This window comes from Pseudophryne corroboree, chromosome 6 (assembly GCF_028390025.1).
Source record: "Pseudophryne corroboree isolate aPseCor3 chromosome 6, aPseCor3.hap2, whole genome shotgun sequence".
Lineage (NCBI taxonomy): Eukaryota > Metazoa > Chordata > Amphibia > Anura > Myobatrachidae > Pseudophryne > Pseudophryne corroboree.
This window is the reverse complement of record NC_086449.1, coordinates 69,752,731-69,773,053: the sequence shown is the minus strand read 5'-3', so window position 1 is coordinate 69,773,053 and position 20,323 is coordinate 69,752,731.

Sequence of the window (20,323 nt, the reverse complement as noted above, 5' to 3'; positions counted from 1 at the left end):
TACAGCCGGCCTCTATAGCGCACAGTGTATATACATCCGGCCTCTATAGCGCACAGGGTATATACAGCCGGCCTATACAGCTCACAGGGCTTATACAGCCGGCCTCTGCAGTGCACAGGGTATATACAGCCGGCGTCTACTGCGCACAGGGCTTATACAGCCGGCCTCTACAGCGCACAGGGTATATACAGCCGGCCTCTACAGCGCACAGGGTATATACAGCCGGCCTCTACAGCCTACAGGGTATATACAGCCGGCCTCTACAGCCACAGGGTATATACAGCCGGCCTCTATATCCACAGAGTATATACAGCTGGCCTCTACAGTGCACAGGGTATATACAGCCGGCCTCTACAGCGCACAGGGCGTATACAGCTGGCCTCTATAGTGCACAGGGTGTATACAGCTGGCTTCTACAGCGCACTGGGTATATACAGCGGCCTCTACAGCGCACAGGGTATATACAGCCGGCCTCTACAGGGCACAGGGCTTATACAGCCGGCCTCTACAGCGCACAGGGCTTATACAGCCGGCCTCTACAGTGCACAGGGCTTATACAGCCGGCCTCTACAGCACACAGGGCAGATACAGCCGGCCTTTATAGCGCACAGGGTATATACAGCCGGCCTCAACAGCGCACAGGACATATACAGCCGGCCTATACAGCCACAGGCTATATACAGCCAGCCTGTATAGCGCACAAGGTATATACAGCCGGCCTCAACAGCGCCCAGGACATATACAGCCGGCCTCAACAGTGCACAGGACATATACAGCCGGCCTATACAGCGCACAGGGTATATACAGTCAGCCTCTACAGCCATAGGCTATATACAGCCAGCCTGTATAGCGCACAGGGTAAATACAGCCGTCCTCAACAGCGCACAGGACATATATAGCCGGCCTCTACAGCGCTCAGGGCGTATACAGACGGCCTCTACAGCGCACAGGGCTTATACAGCCGGCCTCTACAGCGCACAGGGCTTATACAGCCGGCCTTTACAGCGCACAGGGCTTATACAGCCGGCTTCTACAGCACACAGGGTACATACAGCCGGCCTCTACAGCGCACAGGGCATATACAGCCGGCCTCTACAGCGCACAGGGTATATACAGCCGGCCTCTACAGTGCACAGAGCATATACAGCCGGCCTCTATAGCGCACAGGGTATATAGAGCCGGCCTCTACAGCGCACAGGTTATATACAGCCGGCCTCTACAGCGCACAGGGCGTATACAGCCGGCCTCTATAGCGCACAGGGTACATACAGCCGGACTCTACAGCGCACAGGGTACATACAGCCGGCCTCTCAACGCTCAGGGCGTATACAGACGGCCTCTATAGCGCACAGGGTATATACAGCCGGCCAACATAGCGCACAGGGTATATACAGCCCGCCTCTACAGCGCACAGGGCTTATACAGCCGGCCTCTACAGCGCACAGGGCTTATACAGCCGGCCTTTACAGCGCACAGGGCTTATACAGCCGGCTTCTACAGCACACAGGGTACATACAGCCGGCCTCTACAGCGCACAGGGCATATACAGCCGGCCTCTACAGCGCACAGGGTATATACAGCCGGCCTCTACAGTGCACAGAGCATATACAGCCGGCCTCTATAGCGCACAGGGTATATAGAGCCGGCCTCTACAGCGCACAGGTTATATACAGCCGGCCTCTACAGCGCACAGGGCGTATACAGCCGGCCTCTATAGCGCACAGGGTACATACAGCCGGACTCTACAGCGCACAGGGTACATACAGCCGGCCTCTCAATGCACAGGGCATAAACAGCCAGCCTCTATAGCGCACAGGGTGTATACAGCCGGCCTCTACAGCGCACAGGTTATATACAGCCAGCCTCTATAGTGCACAGGGCTTATACAGCCGGCCTCTACAGCACACAGGGAATATACAGCCGGCCTCAACAGCGCACAGGGCGTGTACAGCCGGCCTCTATAGCGCACAGGGCGTATACAGCCGGCCTCTACAGCGCACAGGGCGTATACAGCCGGCCTCTACAGCGCACAGGGCGTATACAGCCGGCCTCTACAGCGCACACGGTATATACAGTCAGCCTCTACAGCCACAGGGTATATACAGCCAGCCTGTATAGCGCACAAGGTATATACAGCCGGCAACTACAGTGCACAGGACATATACAGCCGGCCTCTACAGCACACAGGGCATATACAGCCGGCCTCAACAGCGCACATGGCGTATACAGCCGGCCTCTACAGCGCACAGGGTGTATACAGCCGGCCTCTACAGCGCACAGGGCGTATACAGCCGGCCTCTACAGCGCAGAGGGCGTATACAGCCAGCCTCTACAGCACACAGGGCGTATACAGCTGGCCTCTACAGCACACAGGGTATATACAGCCGGCCTCTACAGCGCACAGGGCATATACAGCCGGCCTCTACAGCGCACAGGGCATATACAGCGGCCTGTACAGCGCACAGGGTATATACAGCCAGCCTGTATAGCGCACAAGGTATATACAGCCGGCAACTACAGTGCACAGGACATATACAGCCGGCCTCAACAGCGCACAGGGCGTATACAGCCGGCCTCTACAGCGCACAGGGTGTATACAGCCGGCCTCTACAGCGCACAGGGCGTATACAGCCGGCCTCTACAGCGCAGAGGGCGTATACAGCCAGCCTCTACAGCGCACAGGGCGTATACAGCCGGCCTCTACAGCACACAGGGCGTATACAGCTGGCCTCTACAGCACACAGGGTATATACAGCCGGCCTCTACAGCGCACAGGGCATATACAGCCGGCCTCTACAGCGCACAGGGCATATACAGCGGCCTGTACAGCGCACAGGGTATATACAGCCGGCCTCTACAGCGCACAGGGCGTATACAGCCGGCATCTATAGCGCACAGGGTATATACAGCCGACCTCTACAGTGCACAGGGTATATACATCCGGCGTCTACAGCTCACAGGGCTTATACAGCCGGCCTCTACAGCGCACAGGGCTTATACAGCCGGCCTCTACAGCGCACAGGGTATTTAAAGACGGCCTCTACAGCGCACAGGGTATATACAGCCGGCCTCTACAGCGCACAGGGTATATACAGCCGGCCTCTACAGCGCACAGGGCTTATACAGCCGGCCTCTACAGCGCACAGGGTAAATACAGCCGGCCTCAACAGCGCACAGGACATATACAGCCGGCCTCTACAGCGCACAGGGTATATACAGTCAGCCTTTACAGCCACAGGGTATATACAGCCAGCCTGTATAGCGCACAAGGTATATACAGCCGGCCTCTACAGCGCACAGGACATATACAGCCGGCCTCTACAGCACACAGGGCATATACAGCCGGCCTCAACAGCGCACAGGGCGTATACAGCTGGCCTCTACAGCGCACAGGGCGTATACAGCCGGCCTCTACAGCGCACAGGGCGTATACAGCAGGCCTCTACAGCGCACAGAGGGTATACAACCGGCCTCTACAGCACACAGCGTATATACAGCCGGCGTCTACAGCGCACAGGGCATATACAGCGGCCTCTACAGTGTACAGGGCATATACAGCCGGCCTCTACAGTGCGTAGGGCGTATATAACCGGTTTCTACAGCGCACAGGGCATATACAGCCGGCCTCTATAGCGCACAGGGTGTATACAGCCGGCCTCTACAGCGCACAGGACGTATACAGCCAGCCTCTGCAGTGCACAGGGCATATACAGCAAGCCTCTATAGTGCACAGGGCGCATACAGCCGGCCTCTACAGCGCACAGGGTATTTACGGCCAGCCTGTACAGCGCACTGGGTGTATACTGCCGGCCTCTACAGCACACAGGGTATATACAGTCGGCCTCTAGAGCGCACAGGACATATACAACCGGCCTCTACAGTGCACATGGTATATACAGCCGGCCTCTACAGCGCACAGGGTATATGCAGCCGGCCTCTACAGCGTACAGGGTATATACAGCCGGCCTCTACAGCGTACAGGGTATATACAGCCGGCCTCTACAGCGTACAGGGTATATACAGCCGGCCTCTACAGCGCACAGGGTATATACAGCCGGCCTCTACAACGCACAGGATATATACAGCTGGCCTGTACAGCGCACAGGGTATATACAGCCAGCCTCTACAGCGCACAGAACATATACAGCCGGCCTCTATAGCGCGCAGGGTATATACAGCCGGCCTCTACAGCGCACAGGGCGTATACAGCCGGCATCTATAGTGCACGGGGTATATACAGCCGACCTCTACAGCGCACAAGGTATATACATACGGCCTCTACAGCGCACAGGGCTTATACAGCCGGCTTCTACAGCGCACAGGGTATATATAGATGGCCTCTACAGTGCACAGGGCTTATACAGCCGGCCTCTACAGCGCACAGGGTATATACAGCCGGCCTCTACAGCGCACAGGGCATATACAGCCGGCCTCTACAGCGCACAGGGCATATACAGCCGGCCTCTACAGCGCACAGGGTATATACAGCCAGCCTCTATAGTGCACAGGGTATATACAGCCGGCCTCTACAGCGCACAAGGTATATACAGCTGGCCTCTACAGCGCACAAGGTATATACAGCCGGCCTCTACAGCGCACAGGGTATATACAGCCGGCCTCTACAGTGCACAATGTATATACAGCCGGCGCCTCTACAGAGCACAGGGCATATACAGCCGGCCTCTATAGCGCACAGGGTAGATACAGCCGGCCTCAACAGCGCACAGGACATATACAGCCGGCCTCTACAGTGCACAGGCTATATACAGCCGGCCTCTACAGCACACAGGGTATATACAGACGGCCTCTATAGCGCACAGGGTATATACAGCCGGCCTCTACAGCTCACAGGGTATATACAGCTGGCCTCTACAGCGCACAGGATATATACAGCCGGCCTCTACAGCGCACAGGGCTTATACAGGCAGCCTCTACAGTGCACAAGGTATATACAGCCGGCCTCTACAGCGCACAGGGTATATACAGCCGGCCTCTACAGAAAACAGTGTATATACAGCCGGCGCCACTACAGAGCAGAGGGCATATACAGCCGGCCACTATAGCGCACAGGGTAGATATAGCCGGCCTCTACAGGGAAAAGGACATATACAGCCGGCCTCTACAGTGCACAGGGTATATATAGCCGGCCTCTACAGCGCACAGGGTATATACAGCCGGCCTATACAGCGCACAAGGTATAGACAGCTGGCCTCTACAGCGCACAAGGTATATACAGCCGGCCTCTATAGCGCACAGGGTATATACAGCCGGCCTCTACAGTGCACAATGTATATACAGCCGGCGCCTCTACAGAGCACAGGGCATATACAGCCGGCCTCTATAGCGCACAGGGTAGATACAGCCGGCCTCAACAGCGCACAGGACATATACAGCCGGCCTCTACAGTGCACAGGCTATATACAGCCGGCCTCTACAGCACACAGGGTATATACAGCTGGCCTCTATAGCGCACAGGGTATATACAGCCGGCCTCTACAGCTCACAGGGTATATACAGCTGGCCTCTACAGCGCACAGGATATATACAGCCGGCCTCTACAGTGCACAGGGCTTATACAGGCGGCCTCTACAGTGCACAAGGTATATACAGCCGGCCTCTACAGCGCACAGGGTATATACAGCCGGCCTCTATAGCGCACAGGGTGTATACAGCCGGCCTCTACAGCGCACAGGACGTATACAGCCAGCCTCTGCAGTGCACAGGGCATATACAGCAAGCCTCTATAGTGCACAGTGCGCATACAGCCGGCCTCTACAGCGCACAGGGTATTTACGGCCAGCCTGTACAGCGCACTGGGTGTATACTGCCGGCCTCTACAGCACACAGGGTATATACAGTCGGCCTCTAGAGCGCACAGGACATATACAACCGGCCTCTACAGTGCACATGGTATATACAGCCGGCCTCTACAGCGCACAGGGTATATGCAGCCGGCCTCTACAGCGTACAGGGTATATACAGCCGGCCTCTACAGCGTACAGGGTATATACAGCCGGCCTCTACAGCGTACAGGGTATATACAGCCGGCCTCTACAGCGCACAGGGTATATACAGCCGGCCTCTACAACGCACAGGATATATACAGCTGGCCTGTACAGCGCACAGGGTATATACAGCCAGCCTCTACAGCGCACAGAACATATACAGCCGGCCTCTATAGCGCACAGGGTATATACAGCCGGCCTCTACAGCGCACAGGGCGTATACAGCCGGCATCTATAGTGCACGGGGTATATACAGCCGACCTCTACAGCGCACAAGGTATATACATACGGCCTCTACAGCGCACAAGGCTTATACAGCCGGCTTCTACAGCGCACAGGGTATATATAGATGGCCTCTACAGTGCACAGGGCTTATACAGCCGGCCTCTACAGCGCACAGGGCATATACAGCCGGCCTCTACAGCGCACAGAACATATACAGCCGGCCTCTATAGCGCACAGGGTATATACAGCCGGCCTCTACAGCGCACAGGGCGTATACAGCCGGCATCTATAGTGCACGGGGTATATACAGCCGACCTCTACAGCGCACAAGGTATATACATACGGCCTCTACAGCGCACAAGGCTTATACAGCCGGCTTCTACAGCGCACAGGGTATATATAGATGGCCTCTACAGCGCACAGGGTATATACAGCCGGCCTCTACAGCGCACAGGGCATATACAGCCGGCCTCTACAGCGCACAGGGCATATACAGCCGGCCTCTACAGCGCACAGGGTATATCCAGCCAGCCTCTATAGTGCACAGGGTATATACAGCCGGCCTCTACAGCGCACAAGGTATATACAGCTGGCCTCTACAGCGCACAAGGTATATACAGCCGGCCTCTACAGCGCACAGGGTATATACAGCCGGCCTCTACAGTGCACAATGTATATACAGCCGGCGCCTCTACAGAGCACAGGGCATATACAGCCGGCCTCTATAGCGCACAGGGTAGATACAGCCGGCCTCAACAGCGCACAGGACATATACAGCCGGCCTCTACAGTGCACAGGCTATATACAGCCGGCCTCTACAGCACACAGGGTATATACAGACGGCCTCTATAGCGCACAGGGTATATACAGCCGGCCTCTACAGCTCACAGGGTATATACAGCTGGCCTCTACAGCGCACAGGATATATACAGCCGGCCTCTACAGCGCACAGGGCTTATACAGGCAGCCTCTACAGTGCACAAGGTATATACAGCCGGCCTCTACAGCGCACAGGGTATATACAGCCGGCCTCTACAGAAAGCAGTGTATATACAGCCGGCGCCACTACAGAGCAGAGGGCATATACAGCCGGCCACTATAGCGCACAGGGTAGATATAGCCGGCCTCTACAGGGAAAAGGACATATACAGCCGGCCTCTACAGTGCACAGGGTATATATAGCCGGCCTCTACAGCGCACAGGGTATATACAGCCGGCCTATACAGCGCACAAGGTATAGACAGCTGGCCTCTACAGCGCACAAGGTATATACAGCCGGCCTCTATAGCGCACAGGGTATATACAGCCGGCCTCTACAGTGCACAATGTATATACAGCCGGCGCCTATACAGAGCACAGGGCATATACAGCCGGCCTCTATAGCGCACAGGGTAGATACAGCCGGCCTCAACAGCGCACAGGACATATACAGCCGGCCTCTACAGTGCACAGGCTATATACAGCCGGCCTCTACAGCACACAGGGTATATACAGCTGGCCTCTATAGCGCACAGGGTATATACAGCCGGCCTCTACAGCTCACAGGGTATATACAGCTGGCCTCTACAGCACACAGGATATATACAGCCGGCCTCTACAGTGCACAGGGCTTATACAGGCGGCCTCTACAGTGCACAAGGTATATACAGCCGGCCTCTACAGCGCACAGGGTATATACAGCCGGCCTCTACAGCGAACAGTGTATATACAGCCGGCGCCACTACAGAGCACAGGGCATATACAGCCGGCCACTATAGTGCACAGGGTAGATATAGCCGGCCTCAACAGGACAAAGGACATATACAGCCGGCCTCTACAGTGCACAGGGTATATACAGCCGGCCTCTACAGCGCACAGGGTATATACAGCTGGCCTCTACAGCGCACAAGGTATATACAGCTGGCCTCTACAGTGCACAGGGTATATACATCCGGCCTCTACAGCGCACAATGTATATACAGCCGGCGCCTCTACAGAGCACAGGGCATATACAGCCGGCCTCTATAGCGCACAGGGTAGATACAGCCGGCCTCAACAGCGCACAGGACATATACAGCCGGCCTCTACAGCACACCGGGTTTATACAGCCGGCCTCTACAGCGCACAGGGTATATACAGCCGGCCTCTACAGCTCACAGGGTATATACAGCTGGCCTCTACAGCGCACAGGATATATACAGCCGGCCTCTACAGCGCACAGGGCTTATACAGGCAGCCTCTACAGTGCACAAGGTATATACAGCCGGCCTCTACAGCGCACAGGGTATATACAGCCGGCCTCTACAGAAAACAGTGTATATACAGCCGGCGCCACTACAGAGCAGAGGGCATATACAGCCGGCCACTATAGCGCACAGGGTAGATATAGCCGGCCTCTACAGGGAAAAGGACATATACAGCCGGCCTCTACAGTGCACAGGGTATATATAGCCGGCCTCTACAGCGCACAGGGTATATACAGCCGGCCTATACAGCGCACAAGGTATAGACAGCTGGCCTCTACAGCGCACAAGGTATATACAGCCGGCCTCTATAGCGCACAGGGTATATACAGCCGGCCTCTACAGTGCACAATGTATATACAGCCGGCGCCTCTACAGAGCACAGGGCATATACAGCCGGCCTCTATAGCGCACAGGGTAGATACAGCCGGCCTCAACAGCGCAAAGGACATATACAGCCGGCCTCTACAGTGCACAGGCTATATACAGCCGGCCTCTACAGCACACAGGGTATATACAGCTGGCCTCTATAGCGCACAGGGTATATACAGCCGGCCTCTACAGCTCACAGGGTATATACAGCTGGCCTCTACAGCGCACAGGATATATACAGCCGGCCTCTACAGTGCACAGGGCTTATACAGGCGGCCTCTACAGTGCACAAGGTATATACAGCCGGCCTCTACAGCGCACAGGGTATATACAGCCGGCCTCTATAGCGCACAGGGTGTATACAGCCGGCCTCTACAGCGCACAGGACGTATACAGCCAGCCTCTGCAGTGCACAGGGCATATACAGCAAGCCTCTATAGTGCACAGGGCGCATACAGCCGGCCTCTACAGCGCACAGGGTATTTACGGCCAGCCTGTACAGCGCACTGGGTGTATACTGCCGGCCTCTACAGCACACAGGGTATATACAGTCGGCCTCTAGAGCGCACAGGACATATACAACCGGCCTCTACAGTGCACATGGTATATACAGCCGGCCTCTACAGCGCACAGGGTATATGCAGCCGGCCTCTACAGCGTACAGGGTATATACAGCCGGCCTCTACAGCGTACAGGGTATATACAGCCGGCCTCTACAGCGTACAGGGTATATACAGCCGGCCTCTACAGCGCACAGGGTATATACAGCCGGCCTCTACAACGCACAGGATATATACAGCTGGCCTGTACAGCGCACAGGTAATATACAGCCAGCCTCTACAGCGCACAGAACATATACAGCCGGCCTCTATAGCGCACAGGGTATATACAGCCGGCCTCTACAGCGCACAGGGCGTATACAGCCGGCATCTATAGTGCACGGGGTATATACAGCCGACCTCTACAGCGCACAAGGTATATACATACGGCCTCTACAGCGCACAGGGCTTATACAGCCGGCTTCTACAGCGCACAGGGTATATATAGATGGCCTCTACAGTGCACAGGGCTTATACAGCCGGCCTCTACAGCGCACAGGGTATATACAGCCGGCCTCTACAGCGCACAGGGCATATACAGCCGGCCTCTACAGCGCACAGGGCATATACAGCCGGCCTCTACAGCGCACAGGGTATATACAGCCAGCCTCTATAGTGCACAGGGTATATACAGCCGGCCTCTACAGCGCACAAGGTATATACAGCTGGCCTCTACAGCGCACAAGGTATATACAGCCGGCCTCTACAGCGCACAGGGTATATACAGCCGGCCTCTACAGTGCACAATGTATATACAGCCGGCGCCTCTACAGAGCACAGGGCATATACAGCCGGCCTCTATAGCGCACAGGGTAGATACAGCCGGCCTCAACAGCGCACAGGACATATACAGCCGGCCTCTACAGTGCACAGGCTATATACAGCCGGCCTCTACAGCACACAGGGTATATACAGACGGCCTCTATAGCGCACAGGGTATATACAGCCGGCCTCTACAGCTCACAGGGTATATACAGCTGGCCTCTACAGCGCACAGGATATATACAGCCGGCCTCTACAGCGCACAGGGCTTATACAGGCAGCCTCTACAGTGCACAAGGTATATACAGCCGGCCTCTACAGCGCACAGGGTATATACAGCCGGCCTCTACAGAAAACAGTGTATATACAGCCGGCGCCACTACAGAGCAGAGGGCATATACAGCCGGCCACTATAGCGCACAGGGTAGATATAGCCGGCCTCTACAGGGAAAAGGACATATACAGCCGGCCTCTACAGTGCACAGGGTATATATAGCCGGCCTCTACAGCGCACAGGGTATATACAGCCGGCCTATACAGCGCACAAGGTATAGACAGCTGGCCTCTACAGCGCACAAGGTATATACAGCCGGCCTCTATAGCGCACAGGGTATATACAGCCGGCCTCTACAGTGCACAATGTATATACAGCCGGCGCCTCTACAGAGCACAGGGCATATACAGCCGGCCTCTATAGCGCACAGGGTAGATACAGCCGGCCTCAACAGCGCACAGGACATATACAGCCGGCCTCTACAGTGCACAGGCTATATACAGCCGGCCTCTACAGCACACAGGGTATATACAGCTGGCCTCTATAGCGCACAGGGTATATACAGCCGGCCTCTACAGCTCACAGGGTATATACAGCTGGCCTCTACAGCGCACAGGATATATACAGCCGGCCTCTACAGTGCACAGGGCTTATACAGGCGGCCTCTACAGTGCACAAGGTATATACAGCCGGCCTCTACAGCGCACAGGGTATATACAGCCGGCCTCTACAGCGAACAGTGTATATACAGCCGGCGCCACTACAGAGCACAGGGCATATACAGCCGGCCACTATAGTGCACAGGGTAGATATAGCCGGCCTCAACAGGACAAAGGACATATACAGCCGGCCTCTACAGTGCACAGGGTATATACAGCCGGCCTCTACAGCGCACAGGGTATATACAGCTGGCCTCTACAGCGCACAAGGTATATACAGCTGGCCTCTACAGTGCACAGGGTATATACATCCGGCCTCTACAGCGCACAATGTATATACAGCCGGCGCCTCTACAGAGCACAGGGCATATACAGCCGGCCTCTATAGCGCACAGGGTAGATACAGCCGGCCTCAACAGCGCACAGGACATATACAGCCGGCCTCTACAGCACACCGGGTTTATACAGCCGGCCTCTACAGCGCACAGGGTATATACAGCCGGCCTCTACAGTGCACAGGGTATATACAGCCGGCCTCTACAGCGCACAAGGTATATACAGCCGGCCTCTACAGCGCACAATGTATATACAGCCGGCGCCTATACACAGGGCCGTTTCTAGACAATTTGGCTCCCAGTGCATATACAGCCGGCCTCTACAGTGCACAGGGTATATACAACCGGCCTCTACAGCGCACAGGGCTTATACAGCCGGCCTCTACAGCGCACAGGGTTTATACAGCCGGCCTCTACAGCGCACAGGGTATTTACAGCCGGCCTCTACAGCGCACAGGGTATTTACAGCCGGCCTCTACAGCGCACAGGGTATATACAGCCGGCTTCTACAGCACACAGGGTATATACAGCCGGCCTCTACAGCGCACAGGGTATATACAGCCGGCCTCTACAGCGCACAGGGTATATACAGCCGGCCTCTACAGCGCACAGGGTATATACAGCCGGCCTCTACAGCGCACAGGGTATATACAGCCGGCCTCTACAGCGCTCAGGGTATATACAGCTGGCCTCTACAGCGCACAGGGTATATACAGCTGGCGCTGTGTGGCCTGATTAAAATGGGCGTGGTCTCATTTCAGTGGGCGTGGCCTCGACTGATATCACACCCACCACAGGGGGAAAAAATAAAAATAAAAAAGTCCCCTTTTTACACATTACACCAGGCAAGTGTCCCCATATTACACAGCGCGGCAGGCAGGTGTCCCCATTTACAAAGTGCGGCAGGCAGGTGTCCCCATTTTACACAGTACGGTAAGCAGATATCCCCATTTTACACAGTACGCAGGCACGTGCCCCCATTTTACACAGTACGCAGGCACGTGCCCCCATTTTACACAGTACGCAGGCACGTGCCCCCATTTTACACAGTGCAGCAGGTATCCCCATTTTACACAGTACGCAGGCATGTGCCCCCATTTTACACAGTGCGGCAGGTATCCCCATTTTATACAGTGCGCCAGGTATCCCCATTTTATACAGTGCGGCAGGTGCCCCCATTTTACACAGTGCGGCAGGTGCCCCCATTTTACACAGTGCGGCAGGTATCCCCATTTTATACAGTGCGGCAGGTGTCCCTATTTTACACAGTGCGGCAGGTATCCCTATTTTATACAGTGCGGCAGGTATCCCCATTTTACACAGTGCGGCAGGTGCCCCCATTTTACACAGTGTGGAAGGTATCCCCATTTTACACAGTGCGGCAGGTACCCCCATTTTATACAGTGCGGCAGGTGTCCCCATTTTACACAGTGCGGCAGGTATCCCCATTTTACACAGTGCGGCAGGTGACCCCATTTTACACAGTGCGGCAGGTGCCCCCATTTTACACAGTGCGGCAGGTGTCAAGTGGGGAGAGAGAGAGAGAGAGAGAGAGAGAGAGAGAGAGAGAGAGAGAGAGAGAGAGAGAGAGAGAGAGAAGAGAATACTTCCAACTTGCCGCTCTTCGGGTCCCGCGCGCCGGCCGCCTCCTCCGTCGATGGTTATCTTCTCCAGTCCTCTCCTCCCTCTGGGGGCGGGGCTTCGAGGAATGACGCGTTTGCGTTGTGACGTCACCACGCAAACGCGTCATTCCGCGAAGCCACCCCCCCCCCCCGAGCAGGAGCGCTCGGGGGGAGAGAGAGGGAGGAGAGGATTAGTCTACAGCGCACAGGGTATATACAGCCGGCCTCTACAGTGCGTAGGGCGTATAAAGCCGGCCTCTACAGCGCACAGGGCATATACAGACGGCCTCTATAGCGCACAGGGTGTATACAGCCAGCCTCTACAGCGCACAGGGTATATACAGCCGGCCTCTACAGTGCGTAGGGCGTATAAAGCCGGCCTCTACAGCGCACAGGGCATATACAGACGGCCTCTATAGCGCACAGGGTGTATACAGCCAGCCTCTACAGCGCACAGGATGTATACAGCCAGCCTCTGCAGTGCACAGGGCATATACAGCAAGCCTCTATAGTGCACAGGGTGCATACAGCCGGCCTCTACAGCGCACAGGGTATTTACGGCCGGCCTCTATAGCGCACAGGGTAAATACAGCCGGCTTCAACAGCGCACAGGACATATACAGCCGGCCTCTACAGCGCACAGGGTATATACAGTCAGCCTCTACAGCCACAGGGTATATACAGCCAGCCTGTATAGCGCACAAGGTATATACAGCCGGCCTCTACAGCGCACAGGACACATACAGCCGGCCTCTACAGCACACAGGGCATATACAGCCGGCCTCAACAGCGCACAGGGCGTATACAGCCGGCCTCTACAGCGCACAGGGCGTATACAGCCGGCCTCTACAGCGCACAGGGCGTATACAGCCGGCCTCTACAGCGCACAGGGCGTATACAACCGGCCTCTACAGCACACAGCGTATATACAGCCGGCCTCTACAGCGCACAGGGCATATACAGCGGCCTCTACAGCGCACAGGGCATATACAGCCGGCCTCTACAGTGCGTAGGGCGTATACAACCGGCCTCTACAGCGCACAGGGCATATACAGCCGGCCTCTATAGTGCACAGGGTGCATACAGCCGGCCTCTACAGCGCACAGGGTATTTACGGCCGGCCTCTATAGCGCACAGGGTAAATAGAGCCGGCCTCAACAGCGCACAGGACATATACAGCCGGCCTCTACAGCGCACAGGGTATATACAGTCAGCCTCTACAGCCACAGGGTATATACAGCCAGCCTGTATAGCGCACAAGGTATATACAGCCGGCCTCTACAGCGCACAGGACATATACAGCCGGCCTCTACAGCACACAGGGCATTTACAGCCGGCCTCAACAGCGCACAGGGCGTATACAGCCGGCCTCTACAGCGCACAGGGCGTATACAGCCGGCCTCTACAGCGCACAGGGCGTATACAGCCGGCCTCTACAGCGCACAGGGCGTATACAACCGGCCTCTACAGCACACAGCGTATATACAGCCGGCCTCTACAGCGCACAGGGCATATACAGCGGCCTCTATAGCGCACAGGGCATATACAGCCGGCCTCTACAGTGCGTAGGGAGTATACAACCGGCCTCTACAGCGAACAGGGCATATACAGCCGGCCTCTATAGCGCACAGGGTGTATACAGCCGGCCTCTACAGCGCACAGGACGTATACAGCCAGCCTCTGCAGTGCACAGGGCATATACAGCAAGCCTCTATAGTGCACAGGGCGCATACAGCCGGCCTCTACAGCGCACAGGGTATTTACGGCCAGCCTGTACAGTGCACTGGGTGTATACTGCCGGCCTCTACAGCACACAGGGTATATACAGTCGGCCTCTAGAGCGCACAGGACATATACAACCGGCCTCTACAGTGCACATGGTATATACAGCCGGCCTCTACAGCGCACAGGGTATATGCAGCCGGCCTCTACAGCGTACAGGGTATATACAGCCGGCCTCTACAGCGTACAGGGTATATACAGCCGGCCTCTACAGCGTACAGGGTATATACAGCCGGCCTCTACAGCGCACAGAGTATATACAGCCGGCCTCTACAACGCACAGGATATATACAGCTGGCCTCTACAGCGCACAGGGTATATACAGCCAGCCTCTACAGCGCACAGAACATATACAGCCGGCCTCTATAGTGCACAGGGCGTATACAGCCGGCATCTATAGTGCACGGGGTATATACAGCCAACCTCTACAGCGCACAAGGTATATACATCCGGCCTCTACAGCGCACAGGGCTTATACAGCCGGCCTCTACAGCGCACAGGGTATATATAGATGGCCTCTACAGTGCACAGGGCTTATACAGCCGGCCTCTACAGCGCACAGGGTATATACAGCCGGCCTCTACAGTGCACAGGGTATATACAGCCGGCCTCTACAGCGCACAGGGCATATACAGCCGGCCTCTACAGCGCACAGGGCATATACAGCCGGCCTCTACAGCGCACAGGGTATATACAGCCGGCCTCTACAGCGCACAGGGTATATACAGCCGGCCTCTACAGCGCACAAGGTATATACAGCTGGCCTCTACAGCGCACAAGGTATATACAGCCGGCCTCTACAGCGCACAGGGTATATACAGCCGGCCTCTACAGTGCACAATGTATATACAGCCGGCACCTCTACAGAGCACAGGGTATATACAGCCGGCCTCTATAGCGCACAGGGTAGATACAGCCGGCCTCAACAGCGCACAGGACATATACAGCCGGCCTCTACAGTGCACAGGCTATATACAGCCGGACTCTACAGCACACAGGGTATATACAGCCGGCCTCTACAGCGCACAGGGTATTTACGGCTGGCCTCTATAGCGCACAGGGTAAATACAGCCGGCCTCAACAGCGCACAGGACATATACAGCCGGCCTCTACAGCACACAGGGTATATACAGTCAGCCTCTACAGCCACAGGGTATATACAGCCAGCCTGTATAGCGCACAAGGTATATACAGCCGGCCTCTACAGCGCACAGGACATATACAGCCGGCCTCTACAGCACACAGGGCATATACAGCCGGCCTCAACAGCGCACAGGGCGTATACAGCCGGCCTCTACAGCGCACAGGGCGTATACAGCCGGCCTCTACAGCGCACAGGGTGTATACAGCCGGCCTCTACAGCGCACAGGGCGTATACAACCGGCCTCTACAGCACACAGCATATATACAGCCGGCCTCTACAGCGCCACAGGGTATATACAGCGGCCTCTACAGCGCACAGGGTATATACAGCCGGCCTCTACAGTGCGTAGGGCGTATAAAGTCGGCCTCTACAGCGCACAGGGCATATACAGCCGGCCTCTATAGCGCACAGGGTGTATACAGCCAGCCTCTACAGCGCACAGGATGTATACAGCCAGCCTCTGCAGTGCACAGGGCATATACAGCAAGCCTCTATAGCGCACAGGGTAAATACAGCCGGCCTCAACAGCGCACAGGACATATACAGCCGGCCTCTACAGCGCACAGGGTATATACAGTCAGCCTTTACAGCCACAGGGTATATACAGCCAGCCTGTATAGCGCACAAGGTATATACAGCCGGCCTCTACAGCGCACAGGACATATACAGCCGGCCTCTACAGCACACAGGGCATATACAGCCGGCCTCAACAGCGCACAGGGCATATACAGCCGGCCTCTACAGCGCACAGGGCGTATACAGCCGGCCTCTACAGCGCACAGGGCGTATACAGCCGGCCTCTACAGCGCACAGGGGGTATACAACCGGCCTCTACAGCACACAGCGTATATACAGCCGGCGTCTACAGCGCACAGGGCATATACAGCGGCCTCTACAGTGTACAGGGCATATACAGCCGGCCTCTACAGTGCGTAGGGCGTATATAACCGGCCTCTACAGCGCACAGGGCTTATACAGCCGGCCTCTATAGCGCACAGGGTGTATACAGCCGGCCTCTACAGCGCACAGGACGTATACAGCCAGCCTCTGCAGTGCACAGGGCATATACAGCAAGCCTCTATAGTGCACAGGGCGCATACAGCCGGCCTCTACAGCACACAGGGTATTTACGGCCAGCCTGTACAGCGCACTGGGTGTATACTGCCGGCCTCTACAGCACACAGGGTATATACAGTCGGCCTCTAGAGCGCACAGGACATATACAACCGGCCTCTACAGTGCACATGGTATATACAGCCGGCCTCTACAGCGCACAGGGTATATGCAGCCGGCCTCTACAGCGTACAGGGTATATACAGCCGGCCTCTACAGCGTACAGGGTATATACAGCCGGCCTCTACAGCGTACAGGGTATATACAGCCGGCCTCTACAGCGCACAGGGTATATACAGCCGGCCTCTACAACGCACAGGATATATACAGCTGGCCTGTACAGCGCACAGGGTATATACAGCCAGCCTCTACAGCGCACAGAACATATACAGCCGGCCTCTATAGCGCACAGGGTATATACAGCCGGCCTCTACAGCGCACAGGGCGTATACAGCCGGCATCTATAGTGCACGGGGTATATACAGCCGACCTCTACAGCGCACAAGGTATATACATCCGGCCTCTACAGCGCACAGGGCTTATACAGCCGGCTTCTACAGCGCACAGGGTATATATAGATGGCCTCTACAGTGCACAGGGCTTATACAGCCGGCCTCTACAGCGCACAGGGTATATACAGCCGGCCTCTACAGCGCACAGGGTATATACAGCCGGCCTCTACAGCGCACAGGGCATATACAGCCGGCCTCTACAGCGCACAGGGCATATACAGCCGGCCTCTACAGCGCACAGGGTATATACAGCCAGCCTCTATAGTGCACAGGGTATATACAGCCGGCCTCTACAGCGCACAAGGTATATACAGCTGGCCTCTACAGCGCACAAGGTATATACAGCCGGCCTCTACAGCGCACAGGGTATATACAGCCGGCCTCTACAGTGCACAATGTATATACAGCCGGCGCCTCTACAGAGCACAGGGCATATACAGCCGGCCTCTATAGCGCACAGGGTAGATACAGCCGGCCTCAACAGCGCACAGGACATATACAGCCGGCCTCTACAGTGCACAGGCTATATACAGCCGGCCTCTACAGCACACAGGGTATATACAGACGGCCTCTATAGCGCACAGGGTATATACAGCCGGCCTCTACAGCTCACAGGGTATATACAGCTGGCCTCTACAGCGCACAGGATATATACAGCCGGCCTCTACAGCGCACAGGGCTTATACAGGCAGCCTCTACAGTGCACAAGGTATATACAGCCGGCCTCTACAGCGCACAGGGTATATACAGCCGGCCTCTACAGAAAACCGTGTATATACAGCCGGCGCCACTACAGAGCAGAGGGCATATACAGCCGGCCACTATAGCGCACAGGGTAGATATAGCCGGCCTCTACAGGGAAAAGGACATATACAGCCGGCCTCTACAGTGCACAGGGTATATATAGCCGGCCTCTACAGCGCACAGGGTATATACAGCCGGCCTATACAGCGCACAAGGTATAGACAGCTGGCCTCTACAGCGCACAAGGTATATACAGCCGGCCTCTATAGCGCACAGGGTATATACAGCCGGCCTCTACAGTGCACAATGTATATACAGCCGGCGCCTCTACAGAGCACAGGGCATATACAGCCGGCCTCTATAGCGCACAGGGTAGATACAGCCGGCCTCAACAGCGCACAGGACATATACAGCCGGCCTCTACAGTGCACAGGCTATATACAGCCGGCCTCTACAGCACACAGGGTATATACATCCGGCCTCTACAGCGCACAGGGCTTATACAGCCGGCTTCTACAGCGCACAGGGTATATATAGATGGCCTCTACAGTGCACAGGGCTTATACAGCCGGCCTCTACAGCGCACAGGGTATATACAGCCGGCCTCTACAGCGCACAGGGTATATACAGCCGGCCTCTACAGCGCACAGGGCATATACAGCCGGCCTCTACAGCGCACAGGGCATATACAGCCGGCCTCTACAGCGCACAGGGTATATACAGCCAGCCTCTATAGTGCACAGGGTATATACAGCCGGCCTCTACAGCGCACAAGGTATATACAGCTGGCCTCTACAGCGCACAAGGTATATACAGCCGGCCTCTACAGCGCACAGGGTATATACAGCCGGCCTCTACAGTGCACAATGTATATACAGCCGGCGCCTCTACAGAGCACAGGGCATATACAGCCGGCCTCTATAGCGCACAGGGTAGATACAGCCGGCCTCAACAGCGCACAGGACATATACAGCCGGCCTCTACAGTGCACAGGCTATATACAGCCGGCCTCTACAGCACACAGGGTATATACAGACGGCCTCTATAGCGCACAGGGTATATACAGCCGGCCTCTACAGCTCACAGGGTATATACAGCTGGCCTCTACAGCGCACAGGATATATACAGCCGGCCTCTACAGCGCACAGGGCTTATACAGGCAGCCTCTACAGTGCACAAGGTATATACAGCCGGCCTCTACAGCGCACAGGGTATATACAGCCGGCCTCTACAGAAAACCGTGTATATACAGCCGGCGCCACTACAGAGCAGAGGGCATATACAGCCGGCCACTATAGCGCACAGGGTAGATATAGCCGGCCTCTACAGGGAAAAGGACATATACAGCCGGCCTCTACAGTGCACAGGGTATATATAGCCGGCCTCTACAGCGCACAGGGTATATACAGCCGGCCTATACAGCGCACAAGGTATAGACAGCTGGCCTCTACAGCGCACAAGGTATATACAGCCGGCCTCTATAGCGCACAGGGTATATACAGCCGGCCTCTACAGTGCACAATGTATATACAGCCGGCGCCTCTACAGAGCACAGGGCATATACAGCCGGCCTCTATAGCGCACAGGGTAGATACAGCCGGCCTCAACAGCGCACAGGACATATACAGCCGGCCTCTACAGTGCACAGGCTATATACAGCCGGCCTCTACAGCACACAGGGTATATACAGCTGGCCTCTATAGCGCACAGGGTATATACAGCCGGCCTCTACAGCTCACAGGGTATATACAGCCGGCCTCTACAGCGCACAGGATATATACAGCCGGCCTCTACAGCGCACAGGGCTTATACAGGCGGCCTCTACAGTGCACAAGGTATATACAGCCGGCCTCTACAGCGCACAGGGTATATACAGCCGGCCTCTACAGCGAACAGTGTATATACAGCCGGCGCCACTACAGAGCACAGGGCATATACAGCCGGCCACTATAG